This window comes from Rhinolophus sinicus, linkage group LG06, assembly GCF_036562045.2.
Source record: "Rhinolophus sinicus isolate RSC01 linkage group LG06, ASM3656204v1, whole genome shotgun sequence".
In the NCBI taxonomy this organism is placed as follows: Eukaryota; Metazoa; Chordata; class Mammalia; order Chiroptera; family Rhinolophidae; genus Rhinolophus; species Rhinolophus sinicus.
This window is the reverse complement of record NC_133756.1, coordinates 28647782-28675078: the sequence shown is the minus strand read 5'-3', so window position 1 is coordinate 28675078 and position 27297 is coordinate 28647782. Positions and strand designations below refer to the sequence as shown.

Here is a 27297-nt window from a genome sequence, read left to right as displayed (position 1 = left end):
CTAATTTTCATAATAGGAATAGTAACAATACCTACTTCACATTTTTGGTTAGGCAGATAGCAAGAATTCAGTAAATGTTAGCCATTACTAGGTACCAGGGAGCCATGAAGCATTTTCAGTGGCAGAATGACACGGTCAGATTTATGATATTGGTATAAAGAAAGGATCGGAGGGAGTTAGGGCTAGAAGCAGAGACGAGTTATTTGTTGATATGATATTGTAATAACCCAAGTGGTGATTATGGCTTAAACTAGGCTAGAGTCAATAGGAAAATTAAGGAAATATTTAGCAGGCAAAATGTATAGGACTTTGTACATAATTGATTAGAAATGGTGCAAAGGGGGGGAAGGTTTACTCAAAGATCACATCCAGGTTTTTGGCTCAGCTGACTCAGTAACTGTGATGACCTCAAGTAAGATAGGAAATACAAAAGGAAAATAGAAGGAGGACATTATCAATAGTGCTGAACTGGAAAGGGATAGCAAAGAACAGGAGAGAATTATATCCATTGAATTTGCATTAGTAATTTTAGTACATTCAGGAATGTAGTTGTATTATTATCTCTTCTTAATAGAATTAAAAAACTGAGACTCAGAGTTGTGAGGATCTCTTAAGGTCATATAATCGGTTAGGTCCACCATTTAGTGTGGAGTATTTATTTATCAAAAACAGCTGCTGCCACAGCAGCGACAACAACAGCAAATCTCTTATTGAGTATTTACCAGGTACTAGCAGGCACTGTCCTAGGTACTGGGTAACTAAGAAAGGTAATGATCAGCTCCTGTCTTCAAAGATCTCATCATTTGGAAGCCATGTAAAGAAACAACTGTACATTTATATCAGAGCTATGTTCAAAGTAAGGAGGCAGTGGGCAGGCAGTGGGCATGAAGAAGTGTGCTTGTGCTGGGGATTTGCAAAAAATTTCAAAGTGGTGATGTTGTTCAGCTGACTCTTTGCTGGGGTGAATTGGGGCAGATGGGGAGACAAGGAGGAATTTCAGTTTTGAGAGCAGCAGGTACGGAAGAAGAGGGGTGAGAAAGGGCCCAGGATTCTCGGGAAATCACACGCAGTTCAGTATGGCTAGATGTAGGCTGGGGCTGCTTAGTGAGGAGGGTTCAAAAGCAGCATTAAGAATTTTGTCCTTATTTTGTAGACCAGAGGACCTTAGTTGCTAGGCTTCAGAAGGTCTGTGAAGTCCTTGAAATCTTACTCATAACTTTCTATAAACCTATGTGGTCTCAGAAGTTCAGAGAGAAATTTCAAGAAGAAGGTAGTGATTGTCAATGTCAAATACTAAAATACATAGAGATCTATTTTCTTAGGAGGTAATTGTATTTTATAGAAAAAATCCTGTGTCATTTTCAGATGATTATATGCTTCCTACTCTGAGCCACGGTCAGTGTAGGTTCTCTGAGGATTAGACCATTAGAAGTGCAAGAGAGATTTTTTTTTTTTTTGGTGTGTAGGGGGGAATATGCTAATGAAAAATAAAGGAAGAGGGAGCAGAAGTAGGCAGAAAGATCTTTCAGACCATAATTCAGGTCTGACACCTGTGAAAGGAGAGAAAGAAGGAAGGAGGGTCATGTCGGAAAATTTTTACTATAGCAGAGTTCTGAGAATGGTTTGACTAGGCTGATGGGGAGTAGATAAGAAAAGATTGCCAATTAAAGAAATCCCATTTGGGACATTAATGGCCTGGGTCTCACACCTTTCCTACTATGCCCAGTCATTGTCTGGGAGCAGCTTTGTGGAAGTGTGGCCTCGGCATGAATATCATATCATATCCAAAGGTGTGTCTCCAGGAGGGTGCCAGTCAACTGTGCTCCATGTAGCAGTTCTTTAAAAGGAAGGGCTGGCTGCTCCAGCATGCTTCAACTTCAGGGAAACCCTAATGTGACAGAATGTTGACTGGTTATATCTATTGCCAGAATTATGGAATAGGGTCAGAGTGGAAGACAAATATCCCAGTTCTCCACGATTTAAAGACAACTATCAAGAATTGGGGGTAGAGGCTGCCACATGCTACCCAGATTGACTAAATTTTGCCAGAATTGACCTTGCAACAATTAGGCTTCTTCTCTCCTTAAGTCCATGTAAGGGAAGCATAGTGTTTTCATTTGTATGAAACATACGATATTTCTGCACAGGAAGTGCCGTTTCATCTGAAAGCTAGGAGTGAGTGTGAGGGTGCGAAGTAGCTCTAAGGAGTTACTTGCAGAGACTGGAGTAGCCACAAGATGTGGAGACTGGCATTTCGCTTCTTGAATGAAGGGACTTATTAAACTGAAGAATCTTTAGACTTATTTGGATGTTGTCCTGGTAACCTGGTGAGAAAGTTTTTGGTAGAACTTGATGTGTGAGCCTGCACTGTGGAAGGTTTAATTAGTACAGAGAATGCTATCCTTTTCATTATGGGGTTTCCTGAATGTAGCGTGCTTGTTGGAAGAAAATAAACTAAGAAGCCAAGGAAACTGTAAGGTCATCTGACAGGGAATGGAGAAGTGGTTGTTCAGACACAAAGACAGTGAACACGAAGACCTTCGCAGCTCACAGTGCTCCATGTGAAGGAGCCCAAAGGTAGAGAAGTGGCAGGAACTACAGGGCTGATCAGGAGACTATGAAGCATGGAGGCATCCACCTACAGAGGACATGTGGGGAACACACCGGTGGTGTGGCTGAAGGATACATGGCTGTCCCTCTCTGAGGGGTTCTTCAGGCATGTGGGGAGTGAGGGGGTTGCCAAACCACTGCAAGAAAGCCCAAGGTGTGCCCTATCTGCATAAAGTTCATTCTGCCTTCCACTTATTAGGTGTGACTGTGGATAGCTTACTTAACCTCCTTTTCACAGTGTGCTCATCAGTACAGTGAGATAATAATCATAGCTAATCTCACAATATTATTGTAATAGGTAAGTTAGTATAGGTAAAGTGCTTAGAACTATCTTGTGCATTCTGTAGTTCATCAATTCTCAGAGGCTATCGATTGTTAGACTCATCATTATCTTATATACCACTAAGAGAGAAAAAAATGCTTACAATTAAACTATGATACATATCAACTATAAATCACGTTGCTCTTTCAGATATATTGGAATATGAAAGGATGTATTTAAGAATTTATGAGGTACGGTAGTGAACACTCAAAATGCATTATATATTATGTCATTATAATTATAGTTGTCATTTGTTATAATTGTTTTTATTATTATTTGTGGAAATTACCAGGAGAAGATAAACCAGACAAAAATCAAGGCAAGATAAAAGATGGCTTCCCTTTACTGATAATGTGACTAATTATATAAGATGACCCCTACTTCCTCTGTTCTTCTTTGGGTCCTTATCAAACTCTGGAATAATCAAATCTGGAAGAGGGACTAGAAGGCTATGTATTTGGGGAATTTTTCTGCGGTTGTGCAGATTGTGTACTGGAAAAATCTAGGGAGAGTTGTCGTATGGTATACCATAGGAATCCTTCTCCCTAGAGTTGAGCATTGCATACATATCCTGCATGAATATGTTATTACCCTGCATGGATCTCAGCCTAGTCTGCCCAGTATTATCTCTGACCCCCTACTTTGATAAGCCAAGGTCACAGCACAAGCCTTAGCTGAAGAAAGGGGAAAACTGAGTTTTAAATCAATTTTGAGATTAAAGTTTTAAACTGTACTATCAGTAATAAAAATGACTAGGAATTATAAAATCTGCCCAAGATACTGTAATGAAATTGGAAAGGGTGATTTGGTTGAAGGTGTTAATAACACAAAAGTTCAAATATATTTTTGTTTTACTATACCATATTGAGAATCCTCAATAATCCGTTACATAAAATTGAACAGAAGTTTTGTCTTCTAACCTAGAGGAAACTTCACTCCTAAGAAAAATAGAAAAGTAATAATGAGCTAAGTGCTATTGGAGAGGAGAGTTCTGGCAGGTGCAAAGAAGAGGCAGAGATTCATTCTACAAGGGCAAGAGAGGAGACTTCTTTGAAAGGGTGACATTTTGAATGAGGTAATGCTTGATAAATGGAATACAAAGCCATGTCTGATTTCTACAAATGGTAAAAAAAATAAAAAAAATAAAAAGTTGGTTTTGAAGAAGAGTCCTTTGGTAATCTGTGTTATGGACTGAATGATTGTATGTCCCTCCCCCTACTCCCACCCTATTCGTATGTTGAAGCCTGACCCCTCAATATGACTATATTTGGAGATAAGGCCTGTGGGGAGATGAAAAGGTTTAAATAAGGTCATTAAGAGTGAGACCCTCATCTGATAGGACTGGTGTCCTTATAAGAAGAGAAAGAGTGGCACCAGAGAGCTCCCTCTGTCTGTTCAAAGCAGAGGCCAAAGAGGTAATTTGCAATCTAGGAAGAGAACTCTCATCAGAAACCAAACCCCAAACCCTGCCAGGTCTTGATCTGGGACTTTCAGTCTTTAGAACTATGAGAAAATAATTTTTTTGTCATTTTAGCCACCCAATCTAAAATACCAATCTATGGTATTTTGTTATGGCAGCCAGAATAGACTAATACACTGTGTCTACTCTGTTTTCTGGCTCCATTCAACCAACTCTAGCCCACAATTATCATTTGAATCTGTAATTCCCTAAACATACAACAGAATAACTTAGCTTTTCTTTTTATCTGTCAAATTTCATTAGATTACCACAATAGTCCAGTGAAAATACGTTATTTTCCCTGTTTTACAAATGAAAAATATTGAGACTCAGAGAGTTTCAGCTAATATGTTGCTCTAAGTTCATTGCTGTTTCTACTCAAATCCAAATAATAGCCACATCTCTCCTCATCAGCCAGATGCTGTGATGATTTCCCAGGAAAAAAAAAAGATGTTGTTTTTAGAGGAGTAAAGTTTCTAGAGCTTTAGGAAAATGTTGAAGCCTTAATACCACAGAGTTGATGACTTTTTAGGGATAAGGGGGCAGGTAGGGAGAAGCCTTTGCCATATGACTGCAAGGAAGAATCCTAGAACATATTTGATCTATCTTTTATTCAAACTATTCTTTCCAAGGATGTGCTTTCCGAGTAATTATACTAAAACATCAATTAAGAGGCTTATCAGGTATGGTAATGCCTCAGGTGCAATTCGGAAAGTGCAATTATTAGAGTGTAAAGTCTGCTTCAAAACCATCAAGCAATCAAACTCAGTCGTGGTGTTGAAGCAAAAATAACAGCAATTGGCATTTGGAACTATTACCTGGTATCTCTTGTTCACATTGATTCAGGAGTCCAATTTCTGTAGCAGAAATGAGAACTCCATTTCCGGAGGGCCTTCCCACTCGCTAGATTACTGATCACCTCCAAACCAACCACAGTCCATCTTCTTAGACCTCTTGTCTCTTACCCATAGAATCACAGCAGTGTCCTTAAACAGTCCCTGAGACCACAATTCTGAAGAGACTCTCCACTAATCCTCTCCTACTACATTTTTCCTTGTTAGTCCTCAAACTGTATGTAACATTAATTTGTCATCTTGATTGGTTATTGATCATACTGGAGCACATTGAGGAAACGGTTAAGAGGCTCCACTCTTTAAAAAATTCACTTGCTTGACTTTATAAAGGATGTTAGGGGGTCTAAATTATGAAAGTAGTAGGATTTAAGAAAAAAACAGACTTGTCCTTAGAATAGCAAGCCATGTACATCAGCATATTCTAGGTGAAAATGAATGGAGCTCCTTATAGTTATGAAGCTGTGTGCCATTTACAAAATTCCTTCTCAGACGCAATTTTGTTTTTTCTCTTTCCTGCTCTTTTTTCCTTCCCTCTTTCCCTTCTTCCCTCCCTCTCTATTTATTTTCATCCTCCTCCCTTCCTCCCTTTTTCTTTTTCTTCCTTCTTTCCTACTTTCCTTCCTTCCTTCCTTCCTTCCTTCCTTCCTTCCTTCCTTCCTTCCTTCCTTCCTTCCGATAATTCATTTTCCGGCCCTTCCCAATATTTTCTTCTGCAAACATTTTGTAACTGCTGGGCACTATGTAAACAGCAGTGTGAATTCAGAACCAAAATATTGCAAGTTTCAAAGGGTTCTATTTTTGTGGGGTTGACAAGGAAAGAGGTGATTCTAACATAGATTGATAAGGGCTATCATGGAAGCACAAAATGTTTCCTAAACTGGAAGCCCTTAACCCCAAATGAGCTGGATGCCAGGGTGAGGGTGAAGTTAAGAAAGGCTTTCTGTAAAAAGCTACTCTTGAGCTACTTCTAAAAGAAGAGATTCAATTTAGATAAGTGATAAAGGGGAGGAAGAGTTTTCTAGGAAAAGGGACCAACAATGCAAAGGATTGCAGATGAATGTGTTTGCTTTCAGGAAAGTACAAATAGCTGTATCTGGCATTAAATGTAAGGGAGGTCATAAAAGGGGTCAAGTTGAAGGGTAGGGAATGCGAGCATGAGGGTCTGATCAGATTGGCAATGGTCAAATCATGAAAGCTCCTGTGTGCCACATAAGAGAGTCTAGATTTAATCTTTAAGGTAGTAATATTCTAACAAGGGAAGTGTCACAGTCTGGTTAAAGTCTAATTAGATTTTTAAGTCCCTTGTCTGTCTTTGAGATTCAACCAAATGTTCAGAGTGTTGTTGCATTCTTAGGCTTCACCTGACCCATATGTAGCTGCTACTGCTTCACAGAAAGTAGGAGAGCAGTTGCTGAATCAGCACTGCAGGGAGAAGAGTGTGTAAGGAACATGGATTATTCATGGGCCTGTGCACTGTTCCAGGTGCAGCCATGATTGCTGCGGACTGGGCCCATTTGTAATGCAAGGCATGGCAAGAAAATCCATTTTCTCATTTCAGAGCTGATTTTATCTCTATGCTCGGACCCATGTTACAAATTTAGTCTGATAAAGTGAAACAGGAGACAGAAGAGTAAAACGGAATTTCTGAGGATTGTTTGCAAAAGGAATTTTTAGATGCCAATTTGTGAACTCCTTTATTTGGAAGGAAATGATTCATAGAGAATATATAAGGAAACCTTGTGGTATAAAACAATGGAGAATGAGTTTTGAAGTCAGGCAAATCTGAATTTGAGTGCTATGAACTTGGGCAAGTCACCTACCTTCTTTGTGGCATAGTTTCTTTATCTGTTACATGTGAGTAATGATGCTGTGGGAAGTGGAATTATTGGCCCCAATTCTGCACCTCTTTCTGTAATTTTTACTTTTACTTTGTGACTGCAGTTGCTTCCGCTAGAGGAAAATCTGAAGGGATATATGCTTTCCTGTCCTTTTACTTTGGATTTAGTCATATGACTTAATTTGGCCAATAAAACATGGTGGAGGGAGTTACAGCATGGTAACTTGAAAAGTTATTACATGGTTCTCTTTCTTTCTTGACTTCTGCTATTGCCAGGAGAAGAACTTCCCTAGGATTTTGCAGACTCCTCAGCCTGGGCTTCAGTTAAGCAAATTTATACCTAATTCACAGCAAGGAGTCAAGCCAGAGGAACCTGAAGCTTAAATCAGAGAGGTTCTGCTGGGCCCCAGTTGACCCGCAGACATGTGAGCAAGAATGGATAATATTTAAGTTTTGTGGTAATTTGTTATATGGCAATAGCTAACTGATACAAATGCTGTGGTAAGCTACATCTAAAATGGCTCCCAATTTTTCCTTTCTCATGACAGTTACCCTCTTGTGTAATCTCCTCTCTTTGTACGTGGGCTGGACTTACTGACCTCATGGCTTGCTTTTCACTAATAGAATATTGCCAAAGTAATGGGATGTCACGTCTGAGATCAGGTCATAAAAGATCATGATTTCCATCTTGCTGGCACTTTCTCTCACTCCTGCTTACTCACTCCAAAGAAGAAAGCTGACATATGAAGAGACCTGGATGGAAAGAAACTGAGGGTGGCCTCTGGCTAGCAGCTAGATGGAACTGGATCCCTCAGTCAGTAGCCTATAAGGAACTGAATCCTGCCACTAATCATGTGGTGAGCTTGAATGCAGAGCTGTCCCCAAGTAAACCTTCAGATGAGACTGCAGCATACTGGACTACTTGATAGCTAGATAGATTTACAATGGGAGAAGGGTCAGAGAGATGCAAAGTGAGAAGGACTAAACTGGGTGTTGCTGACTTTGAAGATGGAGAAAAGGGCGGCATGAGCTAAGGAATGTATATGGCCTTCAGAAGCTAAAAAGGGCAACGGCACAGATTCCTCCCTACAGCAGCCATGCTGACACCTTTATTTGAGCCCACTGACACCAGTACTGGAGTCTGACTCACATAATTATAACATAAAATAATGATGTGGTTTTAAGTTCTAAGTTTGTGGTAATTTGTTAGAGCTGCAGTTGAAAATGAATACGTAGAGTAACCTATCTGATCTTAATCACTATGATTTTCTTCTCCCTTTTTCTTTCTCCCTTTATTTTTGAAGTGTACTTAACTTTGTGTAAGAGCAGTTTGTATATAAACTTTATTGTATTTTTTGAGTATTACTGAGAGAATACCTATAAGCCTGTAGAACAATGAACATAGTAAGCAGTCAAATGTTAGCTAGTATTATCTTTATGGTTGTCATTGTTACCATTATTATTGTTTAGAGATTCTGGTTTCAGTTTTTTATTTCACTGAGGAATTATGATATAGGCAGCAGTGGAAAGTGTTGGACATGTATATATAGTTTGAGGCATTTCCTCTTATTGTTAAAAAGAAATCCCAGGATGTGGCAACCATCCTCAGATATCTCATGGGCTGTCATATGAGAGCAGGAGCAGATGTTTTTTCTTTCTGTGTGATCTCATTGGGTAGGAGGAACAATGCATAGAAGGTTCAGGGAAAAAGAAGAATCATTGGAAGTGCAAATAACTCGAGCCCCTGCAAAGAGACTTATGAACTATAAAATCAGCAAACACAAAAAAATTAGAATATGTAATGCTATCACAGTTATGGTGGAATGCACAACTTTCAATCTCCAAGGAGACATATTGGTTCTACAATCTAGACTCATGAAACAGAGATACAGACTAAGGTGTATGAAATTATTTTTTTATTGCAGCATTATTTATAATAGCCCAAACAAAACAAACAAAAAAACAAAACAAAAAAGAAAAAGAATCCAATTCCCCACTGGCTATAGAGAAAGGTTGAGTAAATCAGTATACATCCACTTAGTGGGTTATTACACAGACATTAAATATAATTCAATGTGAAGAGTTTATATGACACGGAAAAAATAGCATAATTTTAAAAGCAAATAATAGGCCTAAGGAACTGTATATTCAATAAGAAAACAGCTATGTAAAACAAACAAACAAACAAAAGTATGCTCAGAGAGTGAAAAATACTATAATAAAATATATCTCACTAATAAGACATTTTCTTTTGGGAGAGGAACTCTGAGTAATTCTTTTTTACTTTTCATACTTTCTTTTTTTTTGACATGTTTTCATAATGTGTAAATATTAATTTTGGTTTAAGAACATAATATACTTTGTTTTAAAAAAGTTGGTAAAAGTTGGATTTGTATTTTTTCCTCTACATTTTAATTGTCCCCAAGGGGTTCCAGGGACTCCACTGTGTTCACACATACATCCACTCGAAGCACTCATTGTGCAAATTATTGAAAATTATAAACCATTTACATATACAAATAAATACAAATATCAAAAGAGGTCCTATCCTTAGCAAGTGCTCATTAAGTATGAGGTAGCAGAGTGTTAATAATAAGATCTGTCTTTCATTCCTGACTGGTAGAAATAGACTATTAAGTACCATTTCCTGAGCGTCTACTCTATGCTGAACACTCTACATACATTCTCTTAGTTTGATCCTCACAAACATCATGCCAACTAAGTATTCTATTTTCAATGCCAGATAAATAGAGTAAAGCTTACCCAACGTTGCCGAAATAGGAACCTACTCAGGCAGGAATATGAACTATGTCCATCTTTTCCAAAGCTTAGGTCTTTCTCATTGTCCCATGCCAGTAACAAAAAAGAATATGTAATGCACCATTTTCTCTACTTTGACCCAAACTGTTAGCTTTGGCTTGTTATAAAAGTGCTTGAGCCTTCTCATTTCTCTCAGTTGTGTCAGGTTTCTTTATGACTCCTTTGAAAGTTCCATGGTAGATCAAGCCAAAATAGCTTGAAGTTAGACATTCTACAAGGTGTTAGGGTTTCCTCACTATTTTACTTTCCTGGCCTATTTTCCTCTAGGCTCCATGTAAATAGATTTTTCATAAGTCAGATGTTCTCCACCCCCTTTTAAATTTTATAGAAGAGGAGTTTATGAGGCACTACTTCTTCACAGGACAGTTGCCCATGATATTATGGCAGATTTGTTACAGCCGACAGAGCCAGGGGTGGATACCTGGCTCAAGGGCAGTCAAGGTCCTGGCATAATAGATCTGTGCAACAGGGATGTTAATCATCAAATGAACCAATTAGATCTGACCTCAGTGAACTTGAGTAGGATACATAGAGGCAAAGACAGCGATTACTAGTGAGGGCAGAAGCCATAACGCATTTGGAGGATGGAAGTTACTAGAAGTTTGAGGTGACAGAAGATATGAGTACCCAGGTGGGTTAATAAGGAAGGGGACAAGCCAGGAATTTGTTGGTAGCAGCAGGATAAGAATGGATGAGTCACAGTAATAATAGACATCAGAGAGGGATACTGGACATTGACTGCTGATGCAGCAGCAATAAAGGCTGGTCACTAGAATGACCACCCAGTTCTTAAGCAATGTTCCATCTACTTGAAGGCTAGAACTTAAAAGAATTAAAACTTATTCTTAGAACAGACAAGTAAACAAACAAAAACTTGTAGTGTGTGTGTGTGTGTGTGTGTGTGTGTGTGTGTGTGTGTTTGGTCAGTTGAAATAGCCTAGCCATGAAGTAATACCTAGATGGATGGTGTAAGATCTCTCATCGATCCCAGAAGGCTGGCCACATTAAAGGATGACTAACTGATAGTGCATAGCCAGGAGAGCTCCCTTCAAAACCCCCAATTCTGGAATCCACCTTGCTTGGGGAAGAGAGGGAAATAGAAACACTAAGAATACACCTGGTTTCAATTTTTTCCTAAACCTCAGATTTTCTTATTTGATGGTTTTCATTAATCCAGTGAACAATGGGTGCAGGTAATAGTGCAAATGCCAAGATTATGGTCCCATCTGTCTCCCAGACAGGCTTGGTGATGTGGTGGAAAGGAGTATAGGACTGGGGATTGGAAAACTGAAAATCATGCCCTATTTGTGTCCATATTAGCTGTGTGATTCCTGACAAATTATTAAGTTCTCTGAATTTCAATTTCTTTATCCATTAAAATAATAAGAAGAATAGTCCCTGCCTTCCTAACCTTTAGGATTGTTCTGCAAATTAAAAAAGATAATACATTTGAAAACTATAAAGTAATTAAAAGAGTTAGTATTTTCTTTTTTACCATCAATAAAGAGATACTGCTAATAAGACAGTTTCTGAATTTGAAGAGTTTTAGTGAAAAATACTTTGACATGGAAACCTCAGCCAGAGAGGTTCAGAAAAAAATGTTAGAGAAACTTCATGGGCCATTTGCTTCAAGGGCTATGTCAGTTTCACTGGGTGCTGAACATGAGCTGGAAGTGGCATTTGGAATATGTTAACAACATCTGAAAGCAGCTGTTGGTGGTATGTGGTTGCCTAATGATCTTGCCTGTTTTCCATATCTCTTTAAGGGTTTCACAGAGAAGGAAAGGGCACCAAACCATCACTGACAAACCTACTTGTAACATCCCAATAATAGCAAACCCAAGATGCAGGTTAGAAAAAGCAACTGCTTTTTTATGTTGACTATAAAAAGCAAAAATCCTTTATTTGAGCAGTCATCCCAAGAGCAACTGCTCTCTACATATAGAACTTGTTTCCCCTTTCCAAGGTCTTTGAATGTGGAGTTGGCTTATCTTTAACCACCTGCCCATCAAGCCCCACCTCAAAGGCTGATGCTGTCATGAAGTCTTCCTGGTTCCCCTTCGGTGAGGATGATCTCTTTTCCGTTTTAAATTTCTTAATGCTTTACCTGTTGTACTTTTATGGCTCTAGCACTTTTTGCATTGAATTTCACATACTTCTGCGCACATTTAATTTCTATCACTAGAATGCCAGGTTACATGAGGGTAAGTTCTGTTTCTGATTCATCTTTTCATGCTCCAGAATGCCAAGCTTGCTACTTGTCACACAGACGTTTCTTAGAAAATGATCAATGAATAAATGGGTATCAACCTACAGGCAGGAAAATAGAACAGGCAGAGTTTAACTTATGAACAGTTTGTTTTGAAAGTACTCAATAAGTCAGCTCTTGGAAATCTAGAACTTCTTTTTCCATAGAGACTGTTAGAAAGGGTGAGTAGATTCTCATATCAGTCCTTTCTATCTTGGGCTAAAAGTTCCGGGTTTGGTACCCATTTCTTTTATCCTCTTACTACTATGGCCTCTTTCTTCTTCTTGAGTTCCATTTTCAACTATTTTTTCAAAAGTTCTTACCCTTCTCAACATAATCCAATTGGCCTGTTCTAGAGATAGAGTCGTATGTATGAGCCTCTACTCCACTTCTTCTCTTTGGCTTCCCCTAGACTGACCCTTCCACATCCGCCTGGGCCCAAAAATCCTTCTACCATATGACTTGGCCTTGCTCGAATCCCAGTGACAAGCCAAACTAAAATAGCCTCAGCCTCAGTTAAGGAAATAGTCTCTTGTTTTAGTCACCGATCCATTATTTTGCTTCAGATAATATAGCGAGTATTAGTAATGTGATTACTATGCTTACAATATATTAAAGAATTGTGTACCAGGAACCATGCTAAGATCTTTGTATACTCTGACTCATTTAATTTTCACTATAAATCTTGAAGTAGATACTGTTAGGATTCCTATTTTGCAGAAGAAGAATTTAAGACTTAGAGAATATAAAGGAATTGTTTCAGCTCATTTGGCTAGTTAGCTGTATATCTAATATTCAGACATAATCTTGTCTGCCTCCAAAGTCATGTTTTTAATCACCATACTAGTTCATAGCAGATGGGCAATAATCATTTGGATGTGGGATAGGGAAGGGGTCAAGAAAATTAGATAGAGGTCATGCTTTTGGGTCTGACAACACTGGATTGGAATGAGAGTTCTTTAGTTTCCTACCACTGAGATCCTGACAATTGACTTAATCTCAGTGAACCTATTTCCCATGAAAATAAACGGGGATAACTAAACTACTCCCTTATGAATAGTAAATGAGATAATGTATTTGAAAAGCCTAGGTCATTGGTTGATAAAACTATTCAGCAAGTAATTTCTTTTTCTTCATTTAATCTTTTCCTCTTGCCCCTTGGCTTACTTAAAATGGGGTAACCATAAATGCCTGCTTCCTGGTACAGATATGAAAACTCCCTTTCACTCTGAAAAAGGTCCCCATTTGGACCTGATGAATTATATGGTCATGCTCTAGATGACAATGGTGTTCTCCTTGCCTCCAGTGGAATATTTCTAATTGCAAATATGATGGCATCTGTTCTCTACTTAAAACTCCTTACTCCATTGCCCTAGAGAGAAAAGTCAATGCCTTCTTAGTGGTGTATGAGGCCCTTCATGAGCTGAACCTTGTATCCTTTTCTTGTATTTTTCCCAGGCTTTTATTCTAAATGCTGGTTATAACCACTATCTGCAGTTTCTTGAGCCATCTGTGTTCTCTATGGCTTCTACGCCTTTGCAAAAATCTTCCTGTGCCTGAACTATTTTTCATCCCTGTCATTGGTATTTACCACTCTTTTTGTTTTTCTAGCATCAGGACTCTTTTCTAAGTACTTGGACTCCTTCATATTGAGACATGGTGTGGACAGTCTGCTTTACTGCATAAAGGATAAATTATTATATGCTACATTGTAAACCCATTGTAGCTTAAGACATACACATTTGATTTAGGCCCTACGGATAAGAATGTGGCTCAGGAGCTGTGACAAAAGGGAAGGAACAGGTATTATCTCTTATTTTCTGACAGACAGCAACAACAGAATCTTCAAGGTCAGAGAGCCTGAGTTCAGATCCTCTCTCCTTCAGTTACTAGTTTTGTAATCTTATACAAGCTACAACTTTTCTTTACGTTAGTTTCTTCATCTGTAAAATGGGAATAATAGCAGTGCCTAATTCAGAGTGCTTGGAAGCATTAAACATACATGCAGTGCGATTGAAACGATGCTTGGCACATAGAACATACTCAAAAACGTTAGATCTTATTACTATTGCTGTTAGTAATAGTAATAATAGCAATAATAGTAAACTACTTTCTGTAGCATCATCTTTTGTTTCTTGCATCTAATAGTTGTGACCAATACAATTACCTCTGGCTAGGCTAATTGGGACTTATTGTTCTAATAATAGCAGAGAACTTATCATACTTTAATTTCTGGTTCTTGCCATTCTCCCCAACTAGACTGTGAACTTCTAGGCAGGGCTGGCCAATTCCTCAACCTTGTATCCCTAGATCTAGTTTAGGTAGTACCTTGGCACCTTATAGGTGTTCAGTAAACATTTAGTGGATGAACAAGCAAATACCCTGCCACCCTCTAAGAGCCTGCAATGGGAGATTCAGCCAAGTAGAGGAGTCGCTGATTCCTAGTCACATACTCCAGCTCTTCCTGTGGGTTCTCTCCCTGGGACACCATTTAAGAGTGTGACAATCAACATTCATATTTGCACTGATGATTCTGAAATATCCATGGCAATCTCAAGAGACTTGCAATCAATATATTTCATCGCTGTAGCACTCTTGTCTCCCAGGTTTGGCGTTGGAGATGGAACTCACCCCAGGGATTTGATCCCAATCAGTGCTATTGTGCTTCCCTTAAAGAATGTCTTACAAAGTGAGGAGGATGTAAAACACTTCCCCAGACTGGGGAGCCAAGTGTGTTATAAGAAGAGATTAGGTGCTTCTATTTCCCCTGATCTGAGTCAATAACCAGAGGACACACCATGCTATCTTCTCGCCAAATAAAATTTTTTGTTCTTCTATTCAGGGCTGAGCATCTACATCTTCTTGCTTTTGTATATGCTATTTCCTCATTTTCCCATGATTCTCACTGTTTGAAGTATAAAGCTTTAATGAGTTCACAGGGCATCCAAGGCACCTCATAAACTGAGCCCCGTCTACCTTTCCAGTTTTATCTCCTACCATACCCTGTCAGATCCCCTAACCTCCATATAGTTAATGATTCATTCCTTTCATGTTTTTAATAATGATTTACAGATTATAATGTGGACATGGTTGTGACTCTTGTGGTAGTACAATCTAGTAGTACAAATAGACATTTAAAAATATATAAAATAAAGATAGAATTAAAATTATAATCAATACCCTGAAGTTAAATTAGAATAGGGGGCTAAGAATAGGGGGCTAAGAACTGCATAACAGAGGGGCCTGATCATGGAGGGATTCAAGAAAGTTAAGAGACCTTTAAAGAATCCTTTAGAAGCTTGTCAAATTCAGGCACTATTCTGCATCACTGGGGTATCAGTAGGGCTTAGAACCAGGCTCAGAACAGGGGAGGCATACAATAAATGTTAATCAAATAAACTGATCTGAATGAAATGAAAAAAAAATTCACATTGACAAAGGACAAATTAATCTGCACATTTCTCATAACCAATTTCCATTCCCCATTCTTAGGTAACAGTTGGAAAAAGTACACACACACATTTGTCTAGGAGCAAATATTAATGTAATTATGTATCAATTAGTACTTTAAAGTTTATCATGCTTTTTTATCCAATGTCTCAAGGAATTGCAGGTAAACCCATCAATGCAGGGAGCTAAACCGCATCTTTTTTTTTTTTTTTTTTTAAGTCTACTGGGCGATTATTGTTAGTAAAGTTACATAGATTTCAGGTGTACAATTCTTTAATACATCATCTATATATCACATTGTATATTCGCCACCCAGAGTCAGTTCTCTTTCCATCACCATATATTTGATCCCCTTTACCCTCATCTACCACCCCTCTTCTGCCATCCCTTCCGGTAACCACTAAACTATTGTTTTTGTCTATGAGTTTTTGCTTCTTCATTTGTTTGTCTTGCTCTTTTGTTGTTTTCAGTTTTATATCCCACATATCAGTAAAATCATATGGTTCTTGACTTTTTCTATCTGACTTATTTCACTTACCATAATAATCTTAAGATCCATCCATGTTGTCCTCTTTTTCCCTTTTTTTAAAAATTAAAATTTATTGGGCTGACAATGGTTAGTAAAATTACATAGGTTTTAAGTGTATAATTCTGTAATATATCATCTATACATCTCATTGTGTATTCATCCCCCAGAGTCAGTTCTCCTTCCATCACCATGTATTTGACCCTGTTTAACCTCTTCTACCATCCCCCTTCCCCCTTACCCCGTGGTGACTACTAAACTATTGTCTGTGTCTGTGAGTTTTTGTTTCTTTGTTTGTCTTGTTCATTTGTTGCCTTCAGTTTTATATCTCACATATCACATGGTTCTTGACTTTTTCTGTCTGACTTATTTTGCTTAGCATAACAATCTCAAGATCCATCCATGTTGTTGCAAATGGCACTATTTCATCTTTTCTTATGGTAGAGTAGTATTCCATTGTGTATATTTACCACATCTTCTTTATCCATTCATCTATCGAAGGACACTTTGGTTGTTTCCATGTCTTGGCCACCGTAAATAAAGCTGCAATGAACATTGGAACACATATATCTTTATGGATAAATGTTTTCAGATTTTTTTGGTATATACCCAGGAGAGGGATTGCTGGGTCATATGGCAATTCTATTCGTAATTTTTTGAGGAACCTCCACACTGCCTTCCATAACGGCTACACCAGTCTGCATTGCCACCAACAGTGTATGAGGGTTCCTTTTTCTCCACAGCCTCTCCAACACTTGTTACTATTTGTCTTGTTGATGATAGTCATTCTAACCAGGTGATATCTTATCTTTATTTATAGGAAAATAAGTCTATGAGAGAGGTGCCCAAGATAACACATCTAACAAGTGACAGAAACAGATATAGTACTTCGCTCTTCTGGCCTCAGCTCTGCGGCCTCATTTTCTTTATTTGCAAGGAATTAAGGGTGGGATGAATACAATAATGCAGGAAGAAGTGATGCAAATCAGTACTTTACTAAGTAAAGCATTAGCATCTGCTTGAAGAAAGAGGAACACTATCAATGCAGGGAGGAATCACAAGGTCAGATTTAGGAAAAGAAAACTCAGAGGGGTGAGTGACAGACAGGAAGAGCCTTTGTCATCCAAGAATTTCTGCCAATTCAGGCAGAGGCAGCTGAAAGTGCAAATACAAGGTTCAAGGCCCACTCTGGATGGGGAACCCCAGTACATAAATCTCTCATGCTTTGAATGGGAACTCAAAGTCCTCTACTCAAGACAGGACAGTGAGCCAGAAATAACATCTGGCTTTCTGGAGACTCGATCACTATAAATGACTTAAGGTGAAGTTTCATTGCTAGTGCTCTCACCTATGCCCAGAGGTAAATCCAAATCATCCTTGGAGCAGGATAAAACATCACCTAGGCCACAATTAGTTCTGCAATTAATTTTTTTTTCACATAAACCACCCAGAACTCAATAATAACTAACCTGAAGGGATATTTGAGAGATAAAATTGAACTTATCCAAGAATAAATAACTTATTCTTGGATAAGTCAAATTTCATCTTTTAAATATCATTCTGTCCATAGAGCTTAGCTTTATATTGCGGCCATGAAAGGATTTTTAAGGAGGAGACTATAATGTTTGGGTGAGTTTTCTAGAGAGAAAACTCTGGAAGCTATACACAATTTGGTTTAGTGTTCAGTTAGAATTATCTTAACCAGCTTCTTAACCAATTAACTACATTACCCGACTTGTAAGACTGTGCCACTCTTTATCCCCTCTATAAGACATTCTGATTGATGGCAACAGCACGCTTGTGGCTGGTTGGCTACCCTCTAGTACTCATACTTCTCTTCCAATTAGTGAGTTGTAGGTTTGCAGGCACTGTGTTAGTTACCAAGTCATTTATGCCAATTATAGTTCATACTATAGATAAATAATTTGAATAAATATTATCAAAGCTAATAAAATATTACCAAGAAAGTACAGTTTTTATTTCAATGAAAGTGGACTTAATGCTTTACAAAAACTCAGTAGAGATGCATACTAATGAACTACCTACTAGATATGATGTGAACAAAGGAATTATAAAGATAGAGGAAAAGTGCAGAATTTTAGAAGGATTCTATATTTATTATTTTTCAAATATTTAAAAGTTTTTATTAAAAAAAATTTTTTTCCCCTCTATCACTATATATTTGATCTCTTTTACTTTTTTATTTAACTAGAAATCATATATGGAGGTAATGGATCCTTGCTGTCATGAAAATGACATTTTAGCTTTCACTGGAATTCTGATATATGTAAGATTATCATATAAAAAGGATTTACTATGTATGTAATGTTACTACTATTAGTAACATGGAGTCAAATTAAATACTGCCATATTAATAATATGACATATTGTTATATTATAATATATTATTGTATTCATTATTGTAATAATAATTATATAATTGTCATATTCATATGTTATTATTAAAAATAAGTTCTAACACTATTATACTATTAGTTAATGATAGCAAAATAATAAGTAATATATTCAATTTTTTCAGCAATTTCATATGCGAGCATCCTGTATCCTTAATGATTTGCTTAAGGCTTTTCACAGAGTAGGCATTCAAGATTACTTAATGAATGAATAAATCAATATATAACCTTTCAGTATCACAATCACTTTTCTCAGGTATCACTTAAATCATCTAAAATATTAGTTATTTCTACCAGCTATTTTTCACCTGCAAATTTGACAAGCATGTTATTATGTAATTATTCAAGTCGTTGAGGGAATAGGTTGAACAGAATTGGGCCAAAAAGATGACAGCAGAAACCACTGGAATATTTCACCTAGGTTTTCAAATTCTTATTCTCATTCAGCTGTGACTGGATATGGAACAAATCTGACAAGGTAGAATTTCAGATGACCAGTATGATTTAGGGATGGTGTGGTACCACTTGATAATGTTTAAAAGGCTCTCCAAGAAAATAGACAAAGGAAGTTCTATCCCAAAGGGGAAAAGGTCAATGCCAAAGGGACATCTAAAAGGGAATTAGCTAGGAATGTTACCAGTGTGGGGAGAAGAAACCAGGAAAAGTCATAAGTTAGATTCATAGAGACAGAAGGTAAGCCTTTAGGAATTCCCTAGGGAAACAGTAGGTGGCCATGACACATTTTCTTTCAGACCGCCTTGTGTGAGTGTGTACAGCACTTTTAATGGAAGTAATGGTGAATAGGATAGGTTGAAATCAATCATCTTTTTTTTATACTGTCAAATATGGTTTGGCTTTATCCCAGCTAATGGGAAGGATTATTTTATACTTGCAAAAGTAGGGTTCCCTGACCCCCAAACCAGGGGAGAACCAATCAGGCATTATATCAATACCCCTACAGTGATGTCCTGGAGATAAGGAAAGAGAACTGGCACTTCCTGTCCAAAGAATGAAAGATGCTCTTTCTGATGCTCTGATGCTCTCAGGGGCAGCTGGTCTGGAATTCCTTTGATATCAGGTCCCGGTCTTTGCTTGGATTTATTCACTATCAGGAATTTCTCTGTCCTGGTGGGAGAATGCAGAGCTCTAATTTTCTTACATCTAGGATATGGTGACAAGGTGCAAGTGGGGAAGGTTCTAAACAGCATTAGTACAGCAAATATTTACTGACCACTGACTATGTTCTAGGCACTCTTCTAAAGTGATTGGAGTACATTAATGAGGAAAAAAAAAACCACACAAAGGACACTGTCCTCATGGAGCTATTCTTCTAGCACAGAGAATTAGATAATTATCATTAAAACAAATCAACAAGTAAATTAAGTTGTTTCTTAGAAGCTCATAATTACTGTGGGAAAAAGCAGAGTAGAAATGTAAGAGAGATGAGAAATTCATGAAGTAGATAGACAAACTGTTGTATTAAGTTAACTGATCAAGGGGGACCTCAGTGAGAAGGTAAGGTTTGAGTAAAGCCTTGAAAGAGGTGAAGAATTGAATCATGTAGACGTGGGATTGGGACGAGACGGGGGCGGGGGGTTCCAGGCAGAAGGAAAAGAGTAAAGGCTCTAAGGTAGAAGTAAGTCTGGCATCTCTGAGTAACAACAGCAAGGAGCAAAGTCAATAATGAGGCAATAATAAGAGGCCAGAGAATTATTGGAGGACTAGGTTATGTTGAGCTTAGTACGTTTTGTAGGACTTTGGCTTTTACTCAGAGAAACAGAAAGCTGTTGGAGGGTTTTAAACTGTGGGATAAAATGTTCTGACCGAGATTTAAAAGGGTCATTTTGGCACTTGTACTGAGAACATACTACAGGGAAGATAGATTAGACACAGGAAGTCTAAATGCAGGAAGTTGTTGTAAGAGTCCAGAGGAAAGGTTTTGGGAGCTTTGGCCTGGGATGGGAGCAGTAACAAGAACTGGCCAGATTCTGGACGTTATTTCATAAATAGATCTAACGGGAATTCCTGGCAGATTGGGTGTTGCATGAGAAAAAGAAGGGTGACTCCAAAAATTTTGACCTCAGCAACTGGAAGGAGTAAGTTGATAGAAGCTGAGATGGTAAAGACTGTGGGTGAAGCAAGTTTCAGAGGGAAAACAGAGTTCAGTTTTAGACATACCCATTTTGAGATATCTACTAGACATCCAACTGGAGATGTTGACTCAGCTGTTGGATATGAGTCTGGACTTCAGGAGAGAGGTCTGAGCTAGAGATAACAATTTGAGATGTTAAAATAGAGATGGCATTTAAGACCATGAGATTGGATGAGTTCTCCAGGTCAGTCAGTGTAGATAAAGAGGAGAAGAAAACTAGGGACTTGTTCCTGAGCCGCTACAATACTAAGATAAGGAGAAAGGACTAAAGGAGACTGACAAAGAGTCTGCTATAGAGGCTGCTGTCCTGGATGTCAACAAGGACTAGTAGTGCCTATGGAGTGTTGCTGACAGGCCAAGAAAAATGAAGACAGAAATGGAAGTGTTAGCAATGTGGAGGTTATTGGTAACCTTGTTGAACGCTGTGTGTTTTTTTTATTATGGAGAGCTGACTTTTCTGTTTAATCCTGAAGCAGTTTTCTCATGGTGAGAGGAGAGAAAATGTGACCTGCCTTTTGCCTCTTGCTCTTTGTTTCTGGGTGGGATTCCTGGAAGGACTCAAGTCTGTATTGAAATCTTCTATCTTCTCCAGTCTATGGGGTCAGACAATTAAGTTCGTGAACTCATCCTAGAAAAAGTGTTACATACCTCATTACTGAATATCACTATGGTCACCTTCGAAGTACTCCCCTTGGGAAGCTATGCACCACCACCAGCACCTAGTCCACCCTTCAAAGCAATTTTGGAACTCTTTTTCTTGAATGGCCATCAGAGCTGTCATCATATTACCCTTGATGTTCTGAATGTCATCAATATGTCTTCCTTTCAATATTTCCTTTATCTTCAGGTAAAGAAAGAAGTTATTGGGGGCCAGATTAAGTGAGTAGGGTGTTCCAATGCACTTATTTTTTTACTGGCTAAAAACACCCTCACAGCCCCTGCTGTGTGAGCTGGTGCATTGTTGTGATGCAAGGGCCATGAATTGTTGGCGAAAAGTTCAGGTCGTATGACTTTTTCACGCAGCCTTTTCAGCATTTCCAAATAGTAAATTTGGTTAACTGTCCAGTTGGTACAAATTCATAAAGAATAATCCCTCTGATACCAAAAAAAGTTAGCAACATCATTGCAACAAGTTCTCTAACTTAATTGTCAGACCTCGTATGTTTCTGAAACTGCCTTAAAGATATTATTTCTCTGACTCTCGACATTCAGTCTAGAACTACACTGAACTGACATGCCTCTGTTTAGATGTAGTCCTTGATGAAGGTAATTTCATTCTGCATGTTTGCTATTTTCCCAAAAACTCTTCACCCTTGTCACCATCTCTCTTTATTCCCAGGAAAACAGGGATGACTGACCTAGTGGTTATGGCAACAAGGAGTCAACATGAATAATTATAGTTGTTCTACCAACTATTATTCTGTATTGTAGTTAATCCTAATGGCCTCATCTTGTCCATAGGATATCATGAGACATTTTATTGTGTGTCTTTTGATTTTGTTACCTGAGAGATTGTATGGCATTTTATTACTTGTCTGAGATCATGTTAAATGTCCCATTAACTTTCTCTATGGCACCGTCCTTAGGTTTGTTTGGTAGAGTCTACTTCAAGTGAATCCATGATGACTCAATGTCATCACCTTGCTTTCCCCACATGATAACAAGAAGTCTGTTTATGACCATCTCTCTTGCCAGGGATAAGTCATACTTACACATCTTAATGTCTTCGAATTTTCTTTTGAAATTATACAATGTTTAGCCTGTCTTTGATATTGTGGCATATCTCTAGTTTTCCATGATTTTCTCATGCAAAAATGAATTTGAAAAAAATTTTTGCACAGCTTTTCATTAACACTTTCTGGAATTCAGAGTTGGCAAAAGATGTCATTTTTGAGAGAAAAATAAGGACTTTTCTAGTAAGAAAAAAATCTGGGATGGTTTTCTGACATATATTACTGTATTTATAAAATAAACATTTTATTTAGAGATCAGTTTATAAATTTGACATTAAGTTTAGTATTTCTACTCTATTTCATTAAACTTTTTGTTTTGTTATGCAAATGATGCAGGAAGTCATATGATTTTTAGTCATGGTTGAGGTGTTAAAATATACAGTAAAGTTTTTTCTATTAATAGTGTGGTTTAATGGAAGACTATACTTTGAATAAAAAATATGAAGTTAAATTCTGGTTCTGTTACTGACAAATTTTGTAATTTTGAGGTCATATCAATTCTTGTAAACTTTTCTACATCTGACAATTAGAGACAATTATGCCTGCCCCCGGGGTTGCTGATTTTTATTAATTCAACAAAGTTATGGAGTACTGCTATATGCCAGGCACCATTCTGGACACTGAAGATGCAAAGGTGAAAAGATATAACCCATGTCCTAGGAAATCATTCTCTCACAAATAGTGTGTAAACACATTATTAAATTGCAGTGTAGTCATTTTTGTAATGGAAGGATTATATGAAAATATATCATTTTAATGTGCTTAACAGATTTGGGGTTTAAATATATTAAACAATTCTGAACTCTCTTCATATTTAAAGGTCTTCAAATATATTAACAATTACAAACTACAAAGTCATCAAATGGCTTCTACAAGGTGGGCATATCAAATATAACTTAAACATAAGCTTTGAGTTACATTAGAACCTCTTTTGAGTTATGAAGTTACTGATGAAGCAACAATCACTGGTCTTCATGGAACTGGAAGCAAGCGGAAAAGGCAACTTCAAGTTACATGAGAAGATAATATAAAAGGTTGTGTAGTCTGATATAATTATTTGGCCTAATAGTTTAGACTGCTTTAACCCCTAGACATTTTAGAATTAAGTAAGGAAACCAAGTGGATGTCAAGATCAAAAATATATATTCTGAATACAAAACACTAATATTCAACTTTGTATCTATCCCTACTAACTGTAAATTTAGGTTAATTTATTAAATTCTCTGTACCTCCTCCGTTTCCTTATTTGTAAAATGGAGAGAGGGATAGGGCTGTTGTGAGGATTAAAAATAGTACCTGAAACATAGTAATTAGTATAAAGGTATTTCTTATTAGAGTATAATTACCAGCGAGAATATTGAAAATCAATAGTATTGAACATGAACTTAAGATTTTTAAGTTAAGGGATTTGTAGTCAACTTCCAGGCAGTACAGCAGATACAGGAAAACATTAAAATCACAAAGACTAGAAATTAGCAAATTAAGCTTCATTATTTGCGGATGATTAAGATCATCTGCATTGGAAATTCAAAAACATCTACAGACAAAATATTGGAAAAAGTAAAAGATTTTAGCATAGTAGCTAAATCCATTGCATTTATAAATACCAACATAAAATCTTGAGCAAGTAATTTCACATCTTTGGACTTGGCATTTTATCTGTTTATCAGTTTATCTCTGAAAACTGAGGTCATTTCACTCGGTTTCTGCTCTGGTCCTTTCTAGTTCTAATAGATGAGGGACTATCAGATTCTCTGCCTTACCTCCCCTGGCCAGTTTTTCAATTGAAAAACCTGCTCTGACATTTGCTAAGTACAACGTATTATTTTACATGACAATTTTGATATACTCCTTGCCGCCACTGAGTTTATAACCTAGTAACAACAGAAATATTAATGATACCTTTCTTAGCCCATCAAAGTTAACAAAGTGCTTTCATTCATATGATGACATATTTCAGGTGTATATAACAAGTACATAAATAATAACATGAATACAATAAAGAATGTATTACGCTCAATAAAAGAGATAGAAACTGAATAGTATTTGGGAGAACTTGAGTTAACATTGACTGGCTACTCATGTTTATTTCCCTTTTCTTGCTTGACTTTAGTAAAATTATAGTAAAGAATTAAATAAAACAACAACAAGCTATCAGCCCATAATGATTTATTCCGCATTGTTTACTTATTGTATTCCCAGAACCTAGAAAAGTGCTTGGTACCTGGTGGGTACGTAAGAAATATTAATTGCATGAATGATTGAATGAATAACACAAAGAGCTGAGGAGAGGCCATCAGCCCATGGGCTATTTCAAGAAATTGATGAAAGACAATGCAGGTGGAAAAGTCTATTTCCAGTTATATGACTGATTAGATAACCTAATTGATCCTCTTGCTGAAAAAAATAGAAGTTCTAGATTGTCTTTTATTTACTTATTTAAAAAAAATTTAAATTAGTTTCAGGTATACTAAACAAGGTAATAGTTAGATATGTATCATTTATATCCCTCCCAAAGTGATAACCCTCTCCCCCAATCTACTACCCCTCTGACATCGCATACAGCCATTACATTTCACTGTCTCTATTCCTAATGCTATACTCCACTTCTTGTAAATAAATAAATAAATATATACATATATATATGTATAATTATAGCTGACATTCATTATTGTTCACCTTCAGTTTCAGGTGTACAGTGCAGTGATCAGGCATCTACATCATCCCCGAGGTGGGCTCCCTAATAAGGTAGGTGTCTTATCTTTACATTATTGATTACATTCCCCAAATTAACTTTCATGTCCCTGTGTCAATCTTGTGGTTACCGATTGTGCTTTCTAATCCCCTCACCTTCTCCCTTATCCCCAACCCCCTCCCATCTAGCAACCCTCAGTTTTTCCTCTATGTCTCTGAGACTGTTTCTGATTAGTTCATTCATTTATTCTTTTCTTTAGATTCCACATATAAGTGAGATCATATGGTATTTGTCTTTCTCTGTCTGATTTACTCCACTTAGCTCAGTACCCTTTAGTTCCATCCATGTTTTTGCAAATGGCAAGATTTCATTCTTCTTTATGGCTGCATAATACTCCGTTGTATACATGTACCACAGTTTCTTAATCCAGTCGTCTACCGATGGGCATTTCGGTTGTTTCCATGTCTTGGCTATTGTGTATAGTGCAGCAATAAACATGGGGATGCATAAATTTTTTCAAATTAGAGTTTTGGATTTCTCCAGATAGACACCTAGGAGTGGAATTGCTGGGTCATAAGGTAGTTCCATTTTCAGTTTGAGATACCTCCATACTGTTTTCCATAGTGGCTGCACCAATCTGCAATCCCACCAACAGTGCACGAGGGTTCCCTTTTCTCCACATCCTCACCAGCACTTGTTGTTTGTTGAGTTATTGATGATAGCCATTTTGACTGGGGTGAGGTGGTATCTCATTGTGGTTTTTACTTGCATTTCTCTAATGATTAGGGAGGTTGAGCATTTTTTCATATGTCTGTTTGCCATCTGTATGTCCTCTTTAGAAAAATGTCTCTTCATGTCCTCTGTTTATTTTTTAATTGGGTTGTTTGTTTTTTTGGAGTTGAGCTGAGTGGGTTTTTTAATAAATTTTGGATATTAACCCCTTATTGGATATATCATTGGCAAATATTTTCTCCCATTCAGTAGGATCCCTTTTTGTTTTATTGATGGTTTCCTTTGCTGTGAAAAGCTTTTTAGTTTGATGTAATCCCACATGTTTATTTTTTTTTCTTATTTCCCTTGCCCAAGGGGATATATCAGTAAAAATCGTACTCCCAGTAAAGTCTGTAAACTTTCTTCCTATATTTTCTTCTAGGAGATTTATGGTTTCAGATCTTACATTTAAGTCTTTAACCCATTTTGAATTTATTCTTGTATATGGTGTAAGGAGGTGGTCCAGCTTCATTTTTTTGCATGTGTCTGTTCAGGTTTCCCAGCACTGTTTATTGAATAGACTGTCTTTACCCCACCATAAATTCTTGCTTCCATTGTATGTGTCTTTTAAAATAAACTAACTAGCTAGCAAGAAAGGAGGTCAAAGTCAACATGAAAATAGAAACCCAGAAAGAAGCACAGCACTGCCTACTTACTGTTTTTGCTCTGAAGACAGTTGGTCAACATGGAAGGCCTTAATTTGTGTGACTGTGAAAAGCACCTTGAACAAGAGATCAAGCCTATGGGCAAGGAAGTCTAATACAGGGCATCCTGTCTCACCTGAGGATATCTCTGGGTGCATCTTTTGGTTAAGTCTGAATTTCCTAACCTTAAGGAGACAGCAAGGAAAAGTATGTTTTAGTATTTTGTGTTTGTTGGAGATAAAAACAATCTGTTGTAAGAATTTTAGCTACAAAATAGCTATCATTAAAATTTGTAGCCAAATCAATATGACCTGAATTGTTAAAAAAAAAAATCTCAGTTTGGGAATTTAGAGTTCTAGATTTATAGTACCCAAAATGCCAGGCAGAAGAAGCAAATGTAACTATTCTTCGGATAAATCCTCAAAATAGGCCTCAATGAATACCTAAAATCTCAAATAATATAAATTAACAGTTAAAAAATCAAAACACAGAAGAAAATACACACCGAAGAGCCAGCAGAATACAGATAGTAGAATCAGATTCAACTCTCAAAATTTCAGGTACTGAAATTATTAAGCAGAATATAAACTAAATGTATAAATACATCTTACAGAAGTCTGTGCAATGCATTACTTCAAAATGCAATGACTTACAAAAGTAAGCATTAATTTCTTGCTAAGGATTTGTAGGTGTAGATGTTTTTGATGGGATGCAGTGGGCCTGGCTGAGCTTGACTTCAAGCTGAAGGTTGGCTTCAGATAT

The 27297-nt window shown here is 37.3% G+C and overlaps 1 long non-coding RNA gene across 7 annotated transcripts in view; it reads left to right on the top strand.

Moving 5' to 3' along the window:
* Positions 1 to 27297, top strand: part of LOC109447115 (calcium/calmodulin-dependent protein kinase type II subunit delta) — a 473975-nt gene that overhangs the window by 182100 nt on the left and 264578 nt on the right. For 6 of the 7 annotated variants that reach the window (XR_012497242.1, XR_012497241.1, XR_012497238.1 and 3 more), the window contains one exon: positions 25111 to 25173. The exons of the other annotated variant lie outside the window; for it this stretch is intronic. This is a non-coding gene — a long non-coding RNA (calcium/calmodulin-dependent protein kinase type II subunit delta). The remainder of the gene's footprint in view (positions 1 to 25110; positions 25174 to 27297) is intronic. 7 annotated transcript variants of the gene reach the window in all.